This window comes from Oncorhynchus keta, unplaced genomic scaffold (assembly GCF_023373465.1).
Source record: "Oncorhynchus keta strain PuntledgeMale-10-30-2019 unplaced genomic scaffold, Oket_V2 Un_contig_5909_pilon_pilon, whole genome shotgun sequence".
NCBI classification, from domain to species: domain Eukaryota; kingdom Metazoa; phylum Chordata; class Actinopteri; order Salmoniformes; family Salmonidae; genus Oncorhynchus; species Oncorhynchus keta.
Window position 1 is genome coordinate 214,704 of NW_026288578.1, and position 11,155 is coordinate 225,858.

Below are 11,155 nucleotides of genomic sequence, written 5' to 3' on the forward strand. Positions count from 1 at the left end.
CTCGACACAATCCTGTCTCTGAGCTCTACGGATAATTCCTTCAACCTCATGGCTTGTTTTTTGCTCTGACATGCACTGTCAACTGTAGGACCTTATATAGACAGGTGTCTATATATGTCCAATCAATAGAATTTACCAAAGGTGGTCCCCAATCAAGTGGCAGAAACATCTCAAGGATGATCAATGGAAACAGGATAAACCTGAGCTCAATTTCGAGTCTTATAGCAAAGGGTCTAATACTTATGTAAATAAGGTATTTCTGTTTTTTCTTTTTAATACATTTGCAACATTTTCAAAAAACCTGTTTATGCTTTGTCATAATGAGGTATTGTGTAGTTTTTTTTTCTAAATGAATGCATTTTAGAATAAGTCTGTGATGTAACAACAGGTAGAAAAACATTGGTTATCTTGCTCTAGGACACCCACAGGCCTCACAAGACTTGTCTGAAGGTCCCCCGGTACCAGTTGAAAAAATGAATGGAGGTATATACATACGGAGAATGTTTAGTGCCAAAAATAATGCGTTAAGTACCCATAAAAAAATATGTATATGTTTCCTGATCTTTCTTATATCTCTCAGATAGAGGACAGACACTTTAGAACAAACTTCCTTTAGATTGTTTGGGACTATCTGTTTTTCCGTGTAGTGAATCTGTTATTCAATGTGTTTGTATGGGCTAATTGTTTTTTGTTTTTTATGCTTCAAAGCGTCTTAAAATTCATTATCAAATAGAAAAATGATCCTTGGTATGACCTTCATAAACAATTTAATGTAGATTAGTTGAACCCCTCCCTCCCCGCTTAGACAGGGCTCTTATGAGTTAAGCATCCTAAATATGTATTATTTTGGTAGTCCACTTAAAATGATTGCTGTAGATTGTGAGCTATTCTTTTTTGAATTATTTCACTTTTCCCCACTTTAATTTGATATCCTGAGATTTTAGAGTATTCTGAAAATATTTATTTTAGCTAAGGGGGCATTGAGTGTTCAATATTGGTCAGGTATATAAGTAGATAATCTACAAATAAGTTTAGTTTATATTCATGTTTACCAACACCTGTTGATACCTGTTACATTTGGTTCCTGTCTAATTCTTTCTACAAGTGGTTCAATTGCCTGTGCTAACAGGAGGGTGAGATGGGACATCCCTGTTTTGTGCCCCTTTCTAAAAACAATCAGATAATGTATTATCTGTGTATACTTTTGCTTTAGGACATTTTATACAATGGTTTTATTACATGTATTATTTCAGCTCAAAAGTTGAGGGCTTCCAAAGTTTTCAATAGAAAAAGCCATTCAAAATGGTTAAAAGCGTTTCGGCATCAACAGCCATTATTGATGAATCTAAGTGTCTATTTTTAATAAGCCCTGTTTGATGGACATGTATCACGTCTGATAATACTTTTGCCATTCTATTGCTTATAAGTTTTGTTGTAATTTTATTGTCACAATTTATTACATGTATGGGTCTGTAATCAGCAGGGGACTCTCCAGATTTTCCTGGTTTTAATATAGCTGAAATAACTGTTTGATACATGGAACTAGGAAGTTCTGAATTGAGTGACAAGTGTGTTGTCATTTGTGTAAATAGTGCATTTGTCCCAAAATGTAGAATAGTATTCCATTGGAAAGCCATCCATTCCTGGTGCCTTTCTCCTTTTGAATGTTTTAACAGTATCTAATATTTATTATTGGGTAATCTCTGTTTTTAGTGATTTTTTGTTTTTGTTTTGGTAATTGCTTCAGATTTGAGTAGTCTAAGAAGGATTGGCGATCCGTCCAATTGTTGTTTGATTCTGATTTATAAAAATGTTCATAGAAGCTTTTAAAATGATCATTAATCGCATTGTTTATTTCTAATTACCACTTTTGTATCTGTATATTTTAAAAGTATAACTGATTTAGCATATTAAAATCCTACAGCTGTACTTTAGTGCATATTATTACAAATCGTCTCTAGAATTCAGCTACGTATGACTACTTCCTGTGTGTGTTACATTTTCCTTGGTGGTGGTCTGGTTTGTTGCAATAAGTGATCTCTGATCTTCATTGGTATGGAGTTAACCATCTCTGAGCTGTGTTTCCACTGGGCACAGACGTCACTTCGACGTCTAGTTTTGATTTACATTTGATAGAATTGTCACATTACGTGAATTCAACGTGAATTCCCCCAAAACATTTTACCATGTCATTTGGATTTTGCTTAATTAAAAGTTGTGTTGAAAAAAAAGGCTAACATTCCAACATCCCTTTACATTGATGAATCAAATCTGATCAGTTTTCCACATTGATTCAACATCATCACCTCAATTGTTATTGTTGGAATGACGTTGATTCAACCAGTTTGTGTTCAGTAGGTTAGTCCACATGAAGGGAGCGAGAAGATGGCAACGCGTCTGTTTCTAGCTCATGCATCCCAACGCGGACTCCACCCCTTTAGGTACACATTCTCACGCTACTCCATCTGACCACACGAACCATGATGAGAGGACATGGTGTCTATAAATAACTCATCTGTCCTGAGCTCTCCTAATCTACCACACATACACACACAGGGACATACACACATGCGCAAATGTACACACTCATGACACAACAGATATACCATGATATGAGTTAACTTACCACTTCCTAAGAATATATCTATCTAGTCTTCTCTTTTCTTAAAACTCACTAAGAATAGATAATCTTACAATCCAATAATTAAATAATGTCAATACCATGCTAGTAGAAATACAATTCCCAGCATGCATCTGTTTCTCTAATATAATGTTCATTGATCATTACATACACACGGTGTCCTGACACCTTATGGTGGTGAATTGGCTCAAATTGAAACCACAGTCTTTGCAACTCCTTTTCCTGAATGTTAATCTGTGCCGGGTTCCTGCATCCAGGTGTTATGGTAATTCCCTGCATTTTATTTTCCCTACCATTGATATTTTAGCAGAGTTGAAAATAACATAGAAATTAGTTGGACATATCAGTTCAGCAAACTTTACACAACAAGTGTCTTTGCTGTTCCATCGTAATAAATTAATTGTACTAATTTCAATGTAATCTTGGAGCCCTGAACCAAATCTCATGCGCTAGCTAGCTAGTTAACTTTATTTGTTACTTCTAGGGGCGCAAGTGGATAAACAGCAGATTCAGCCTCTCTTCAATACAAACCATCCATCTGTCTAGAGAGACTAGACATTCATCCACACAATTATGATGAATCAAAATAACAAAAATAATTATAATCACATAAATCTTCCCATATCTCTGCTTCAGCAAGGTGTGCTGGCATCATGTAAACATGTATGTTTATGTCTGTCGCTACTGGGGCTCCTTCCCAACTGGACTCATTTACAACTCATGTGAGACTTCCTGAATAATTTGGACACCAGCTGAATAAGGCAAATGGCCTCTACTGAATTATTGTTTCATCATCTTTGAACATCTGGTTAATTGAAACCGACTACCTTAAACATGGCAGAATGTACTGACAATCAGGAATTCCCTACCATATCAAACATGTTATAACAAAGGGGAAGCCGTTTTCCTGTATCATTGCTAATTTATGCTCAAAGATGAGTGTGCATTTCTGAGCAATCACAGCCATACCATGGGAAACCACGGGAAACAAGCACAAGCATTTTGCCAAACCCACAATAACATGTGCTAAATACGTGTATGTGACCAATACATTTTGAGTTGAAACTGTAATGCTAGCATCACCACTAGCATATGCTACTGCTGGTTGGCATTGGAGCTAGTCTGAGCAAGCTGCGAAGCTAAGGTTTAAAAAGGCTTCTGAAGTTTGCAATTTCCACTTAGAAATGTCAGTCTTGATTTACCCAGACAAAATATGCCTCAACGCCTACATAAATGCCCATTCATTATAATCATCAATAAAATAAATGTCCTGTTGCTGCAGGATTATTTTCCTGCTGTAATACACTGGCTCAAGTTAAGATCCTGCATCTGTACTAACTAGCCTCTGTTACAGGGAAACTATAGTAGCTACTAGCCTAATAGATTGCTCCACTGGTTAGCTACTTCGGTGTGAGGCTTAGTGTGAAGTGTAGTTGGTAATCAGTATTTGAACTAGTTTGCAAAATGTTGTTTTTTGTTTCAAGAATAAAACTACTTCAAGAGCAAAACCTTGTCTCACAGTAATTCCAAAATTAATTGATGAATCATCTTAATTGTATCCATGTTCTTCTGCACTAATGTCTCCTTTACTGTGGGAGCCAGACTAAAGTGTTCCTAAACCAGAGCCCCTTCCTCCCAACCTGCTCAACCCACCACCCACTTCACTGCTTCAATGTCAATGCACCAATAAAACACATATCCATCAATAGTTCTGTAACGGCAATAACAAAGAAATGAGTTGCAATGTTCACAATTGTATGTTATTATTGTTATTACTACTATTAGCTACTATTATCAAGTCACAGCTTTAGTAGTAGTAGTAGTAGTAGTAGTAGTAGTAGTATTAGTATTAGTAGTAGTAGTAGTGGTGGTAGTGGTAGTAGTAGTAGTAGTAGTAGTAGTGGTAGTAGTGGTAGAAGTAGTATTAGAAGTAGTAGTGGTGGTAGTGGTAGTAGTAGTAATAGTAGTGGTGGTGGTAGTGGTAGTAGTAGTAGGAGTAGTAGTGGTGGTAGTAGTAATAGTAGTAGTGGTAGTAGTAGTAGAAGTAGTATTCGTAGTAGAAGTAGTAGAAGTAGTAGTAGTAGAAGTAGTAGTAGTGGTGGTGGTAGTAGTAGTAGAAGTAGTATTAGTAGTAGAAGTAGAAGTAGTAATAGTAGTAGTAGTAGTAGTAGTAGTGGTGGTGGTAGTAGTAGTAGAAGTAGTATTAGTAGTAGAAGTAGAAGTAGTAATAGTAGTAGTAGTAGTAGTAGTGGTGGTGGTAGTAGTAGTAGAAGTAGTAGTAGAAGTAGAAGTAGTAGAAGTAGTATTAGTATTAGTAGTAGAAGTAGTAGTAGTAGTAGTAGTGGTGGTGGTGGTAGTAGTAGTAGAAGTAGCTTTATTATTATTATTAGTAGTAGTGGTAGTAGAAGTAGTGGTAGTAGTAGTAGAAGTAGCCTTATTATTAGTAGTAGTATTAGTAGTAGTGGTAGTAGTGGTAGAAGTAGTAGTAGTCCAATTTGTAAGTCGCTCTGGATAAGAGCGTCTGCTAAATGACTTAAATGTAAATGTAATGGTGTTGGTAGTAGTAGTAGTGGTAGTATTTGTGGTAGTGGTAGTATTAGTAGTAGTGGTGGTGGTAGTTGTAATGGTAATGGTAGTTTTGGCAGTGGTACTAGTGGTATTGGGAGTGGTAGTAGTAGTTGGGGTGGTAGTTGTAGTATTAGTAGTAGTGGTAGTAGTAGTGGTAGTAGTACTGGTAGTGGTGGTGGTAGTGGTAGTATTAGTAGTAGTGGTAGTAGTGGTAGTGGTAGTAGTAGTGGTGGTGGTGGTGGTGGAAGTATTTGTACCGGTGGTGGTAGTTGCAGTAGTAGTGGTAAAAATAAAAGCTATGCATGAAGCCTCTTTAGTCATAAGACTCCCACCTACATTTACATTTACATTTAAGTCATTTAGCAGACGCTCTTATCCAGAGCGACAGCTATTTACTACACCTCATGAGCTGTCCGAATCACTTAAGAGTTACCAGGAAGTGTCTTGATCATAGAAAAATGCAGCAAGTCAGTGGTTCCTGCCGCACATGCAACTGCTCTGGAGTTGTTAAAATAATGTTTTGATATTTCTATATGATCAACCCATAAATGATCTGGACCTACATGAAACAGCATCTATAAATAATCTAGACCTACATGTAACAGTATCTATAAATAATCTAGACCTACATGAAACAGTATCTATAAATAATCTAGACCTACATGTAACATGATCTATAAATAATCTAGACCTACATGTAACAGTATCTATAACTAATCTAGAACTACATGTAACATGATCTATAAATAATCTAGACCTACATGTAACATGATCTATAAATAATCTAGACCTACATGTAACAGTATCTATAAATAATCTAGACCTACATGTAACAGTATCTATAAATAATCTAGACCTACATGTAACACTATCTATAAATAATCTAGACCTACATGTAACACTATCTATAAATAATCTAGAACTACATGTAACACTATCTATAAATAATCTAGACCTACATGTAACATGATCTATTTTAACATAATCCTAAACCTACTCTGAGTTGGGAGTTTTATAGTCTTAAAAAGGGTTTAACAGGATTCCAAGGACCTTTTGTGAGATGCTTTGTAGATACTGTTCCAGGTATTGAAACTTTCACTCAGACATTGGCCATGAATTCTCTGAAATTGAAAATCCTCTCAAATCTGTGTTCAATGATGCAAGTGAGTAGTTTCATTCAAGTGCAGCATCAGGTCTTTCCCGACAGTTTCTACTCTTACTATTCTGTCAGTACAGGAAAGCCTTGCACCTCCTCTATCCTGCTCAGACAAACACATAGACAAACCCTTCAGGTGTTAGTATGCAGGTGTGTATGTGTGATAGAATGGGGTTGTACTCCAAGCTAAGAAGCAATGGATTACCAGGCTTCCATCCCCATCACATTTACAGTGTCATGACAACCTGGATCCTCCAAGTGAAAGTCTAGATTCGATCACCTGACATCCCATTATTCTTTGTTAAAGATATACTTAGTTGTCGTTATAACGAGAGCGTTACTTAACCGCGAGGCCACTAAACTGGTATGGTGTCTTCTTGAGTATCACAATTCAATCACAATGACTCTTTTGTTCATTAGTGTAACTGCCTTCTCCACTTGAACAGGATGTTGTACAGTTACGATGCGAGTCATTGATTTAGAGAACAGTAACAGAAGCTTCAGGATGCCATTCCAACCACTTCTCAAATACATTCCATTTTATGGCCAACCATCATTTGGGTTACGCATTGATATCCACACTCACCGTGGTAGTGACTGTTGCTATGGTAGCATGCATGGGAAGAATCTCAATTGCTATTCCTTGACTCCTCGCGTCCTCTCTCTTCGCCTCCTTCTCAAAACGCCTCTGACCTTCTCCTCCAACGGTTCTTGAGAAGGAGGCGAGGAAATAGGACGCGAGGAGTCAAGGAAATCCAACTGAGAATCTCCCATTGTGTAATTCTATTGGCTCTAAGGGTGTCGTCTTGTTCTGAGGAGCTGGGGGAAAGCTGAGGTGTCTGTCTGTCTGACAAACAGAGGATAAGGACGACAAATCCTCTAAGTGATTCTCAATGACTGACAGCACATGTTTGACTGTCTACAGTGAGGCTCACACACGCCAACACAGACACGCAGGTACACACAACACACAATCACCTTCACAGTCATTTTAATGTACACTGTACATACAGCATAATATAGTACAGTACAGTACAGTACAGTACAATACAGTATAGTGCGTAGACCACTGTACTGTACATAGGGAGTGACATATGGACAGACACAACAGAACAGTACAGTACAGTACAGTACAGTACAGTACAGTACAGTAGACCACTGTACTGTACAGTGACATACGGACAGACACAACAGTACAGTACAGTACAGTACAGTATAGTGCGTAGACCACTGTACTGTACACAGGGAGTGACATACGGACAGACACAACAGAACAACAGTACAGTACAGTACAGTATAGTGCGTAGACCACTGTACTGTACATAGGGAGTGACATACGGACAGACACAACAGAACAGTACAGTACAGTACAGTACAGTATAGTACTTAGACCACTGTACTGTACACAGGGAGTGACATACGGACAGACACAACAGAACAGTACAGTACAGTACAGTATAGTAGACCACTGTACTGTACAGACAGACAGTACAGTACAGTACAGTACAGTACAGTACAGTACAGTATAGTGCGTAGACCACTGTACTGTACATAGGGAGTGACATACGGACAGACACAACAGAACAGTACAGTACAGTACAGTACAGTACAGTATAGTGCGTGAGACCACTGTACTGTACATAGGGAGTGACATACGGACAGACACAACAGAACAGTACAGTACAGTACAGTACAGTACATTATAGTGCGTAGACCACTGTACTGTACATAGGGAGTGACATACGGACAGACACAACAGAACAGTACAGTACAGTACAGTACAGTATAGTGCGAGACCACTGTACTGTACATAGGGAGTGACATACGGACAGACACAACAGAACAGTACAGTACAGTACAGTACATGCATACAACTATACATACAACTATACATACACACATACGTTCAACAAAAAAGTATTTATTATTCTATTATTTAAATTATCCAAAATGTACAAACAACTTGTATTTATTAACCCCGGATGAAACATGGCTATGATATGGTTATGATATGATTATGATATGATTATGATATGGATTATGATATATGATTATGATATGGTTATGATATGATTTGATATGATTATGATATGGTTATGATATGGTTATGATATGGTTATGATATGGTTATGATATGATTATGATATGATTATGATATGATTATGATATTATTATGATATGGTTATGATATGATATGATTATGATTATGATATGGTTATGATATGATTATGATATGGTTATGATATGATTATGATATGATTATGATACGGTTATGATATGATATGATTATGATTATGATATGGTTATGATATGATTATGATAAGATTATGATATGTTATGATTATGATATGATTATGATATGATATGATTATGATATGGTTATGATATGATTATGATATGATATGATTATGATATGGTTATTTTATGTTTCTGATATAATTATGATATGATTATGATATGGTTATGATATGGTTATGATATGATTATGATATGGTTATGATATGGTTATGATATGGTTATGATATGATTATGATATGGTTATGGTATGATTATGATATGGTTATGATATGATTATGATATGAGTATGATATGATATGATTATGATATGATTATGATATGATTATGATATGGTTATGATATGGTTATGATATGGTTATGATATGATTATGATATGATTATGATATGATTATGATATGGTTATGATATGGTTATGATATGATTATGATATGATTATGATATGATTATGATATGATTATGATATGGTTATGATATGGTTATGATATGGTTATGATATGGTTATGATATGGTTATGATATGATTATGATATGATATGATTATGATATGGTTATGATATGTTTCTGATATAATTATGATATGATTATGATATGGTTATGATATGGTTATGATATGATTATGATATGGTTATGATATGGTTATGATATGGTTATGATATGATTATGATATGGTTATGGTATGATTATGATATGGTTATGATATGATTATGATATGAGTATGATATGATATGATTATGATATGGTTATGATATGATTATGATACGATATGATTATGATATGATTATGATATGATATGATTATGATATGATATGGTTATGATATGAGTATGATATGATTATGATATGGTTATGATATGGTTATTTTATGATTATGATATGATTATGATATGGTTATGATATGATTATGATATGATTATGATATGATTATGACATGATTATGATATGGTTATGATATGACTATTATATGATTATGATATGATTATGATACGATATGATTATGATATGATTATGATATGATTATGATATGGTTATGATATGGTTATGATATGGTTATGATATGGTTATTTTATGATTATGATATGATTATGATATGGTTATGATATGATTATGATATGATTATGATATGATTATGATATGATTATGATACAATATGATTATGATATGGTTATGATATGGTTATTTTATGTTTCTGATATAATTATGATATGATTATGATATGATTATGATATGATTATGATATGATATGATTATGATATGATATGATTATGATATGATATGATTATGATATGATTATGGTATGATTATGGTATGATATGATTATGATATGGTTATGATATGATTATGATATGATTATGACATGATTATGATATGGTTATGATATGATTATGATATGGTTATGATATGGTTATGATATGGTTATGATATGATTATGATATGGTTATGATATGGTTATGATATGGTTATGATATGGTTATGATATGATTATGATATGATTATGACATGATTATGATATGGTTATGATATGGTTATGATATGATTATGATATTATATGATATCATGATATGGTATTTTATTGCATGATTTTATGGTTATGATATAATTATGTAAATGTATGTACATGATTTCATGATAAAATTAAATGGCATATATTATTATGATATTATTATATGATTATGATATGATTATGATATGGTTATGATATGATTATGATATGGTTATGATATAATTATAATATCGGTTATTTTATTGTGATTTTATGGTTATGATATAATTATGAAATGGTTATTTTATGATTATATGATTATGATACGGTTATGTTAGGGTTATTATATGGTTATTTTATGGTGATTTTATGGTGATTTTCTGGTTAGGATATGGTGATTTTATGGTTATGATATGGTTAAGATATGGTTATGGCATGGTTACGATATGCTTATGTTATGGTTATTATATGGTGATTTTATGGAAGAACTGGGACATTTTCAGATTGCAGAAATTGTGTACATATCCTTGTGACATGGGGCTGTGCATTATCATGGTGAAACATGAGGTGATGGAGGCGGATGAATGGCACGACAACAGGCCTCAGGATCTCGTCACGGTATATTTTGTTTATATGTTGTGAATGTATTATAATGTTTTAAAAAATGTATAACTGCCTTAATTTTGCTGGACCCCAGGAAGAGTAGCTGCTGTTTTATTAGCATCTAATGGGGATCCATAATAAATTCAAATACGATATCTCTGCATACTCAAATTGCCATCGATACAATGCAATCGTTTTCATTGTCTGTAGTTTATGCCTGACCATACCATAACCCCACTGCCACCATGGGGCACTTTGTTCACAATGTTGACATCAGCAAAGCGTTCACACGACACCATACATGTGGTCTGGGAGGCCTCTAAAACAACGTCCTAGGCAGTTTATGGTAGAGAAATTAACATTACATTATCCGGCAACAGCTATTGTGGACATTCCTGCAGTTATAGCGTA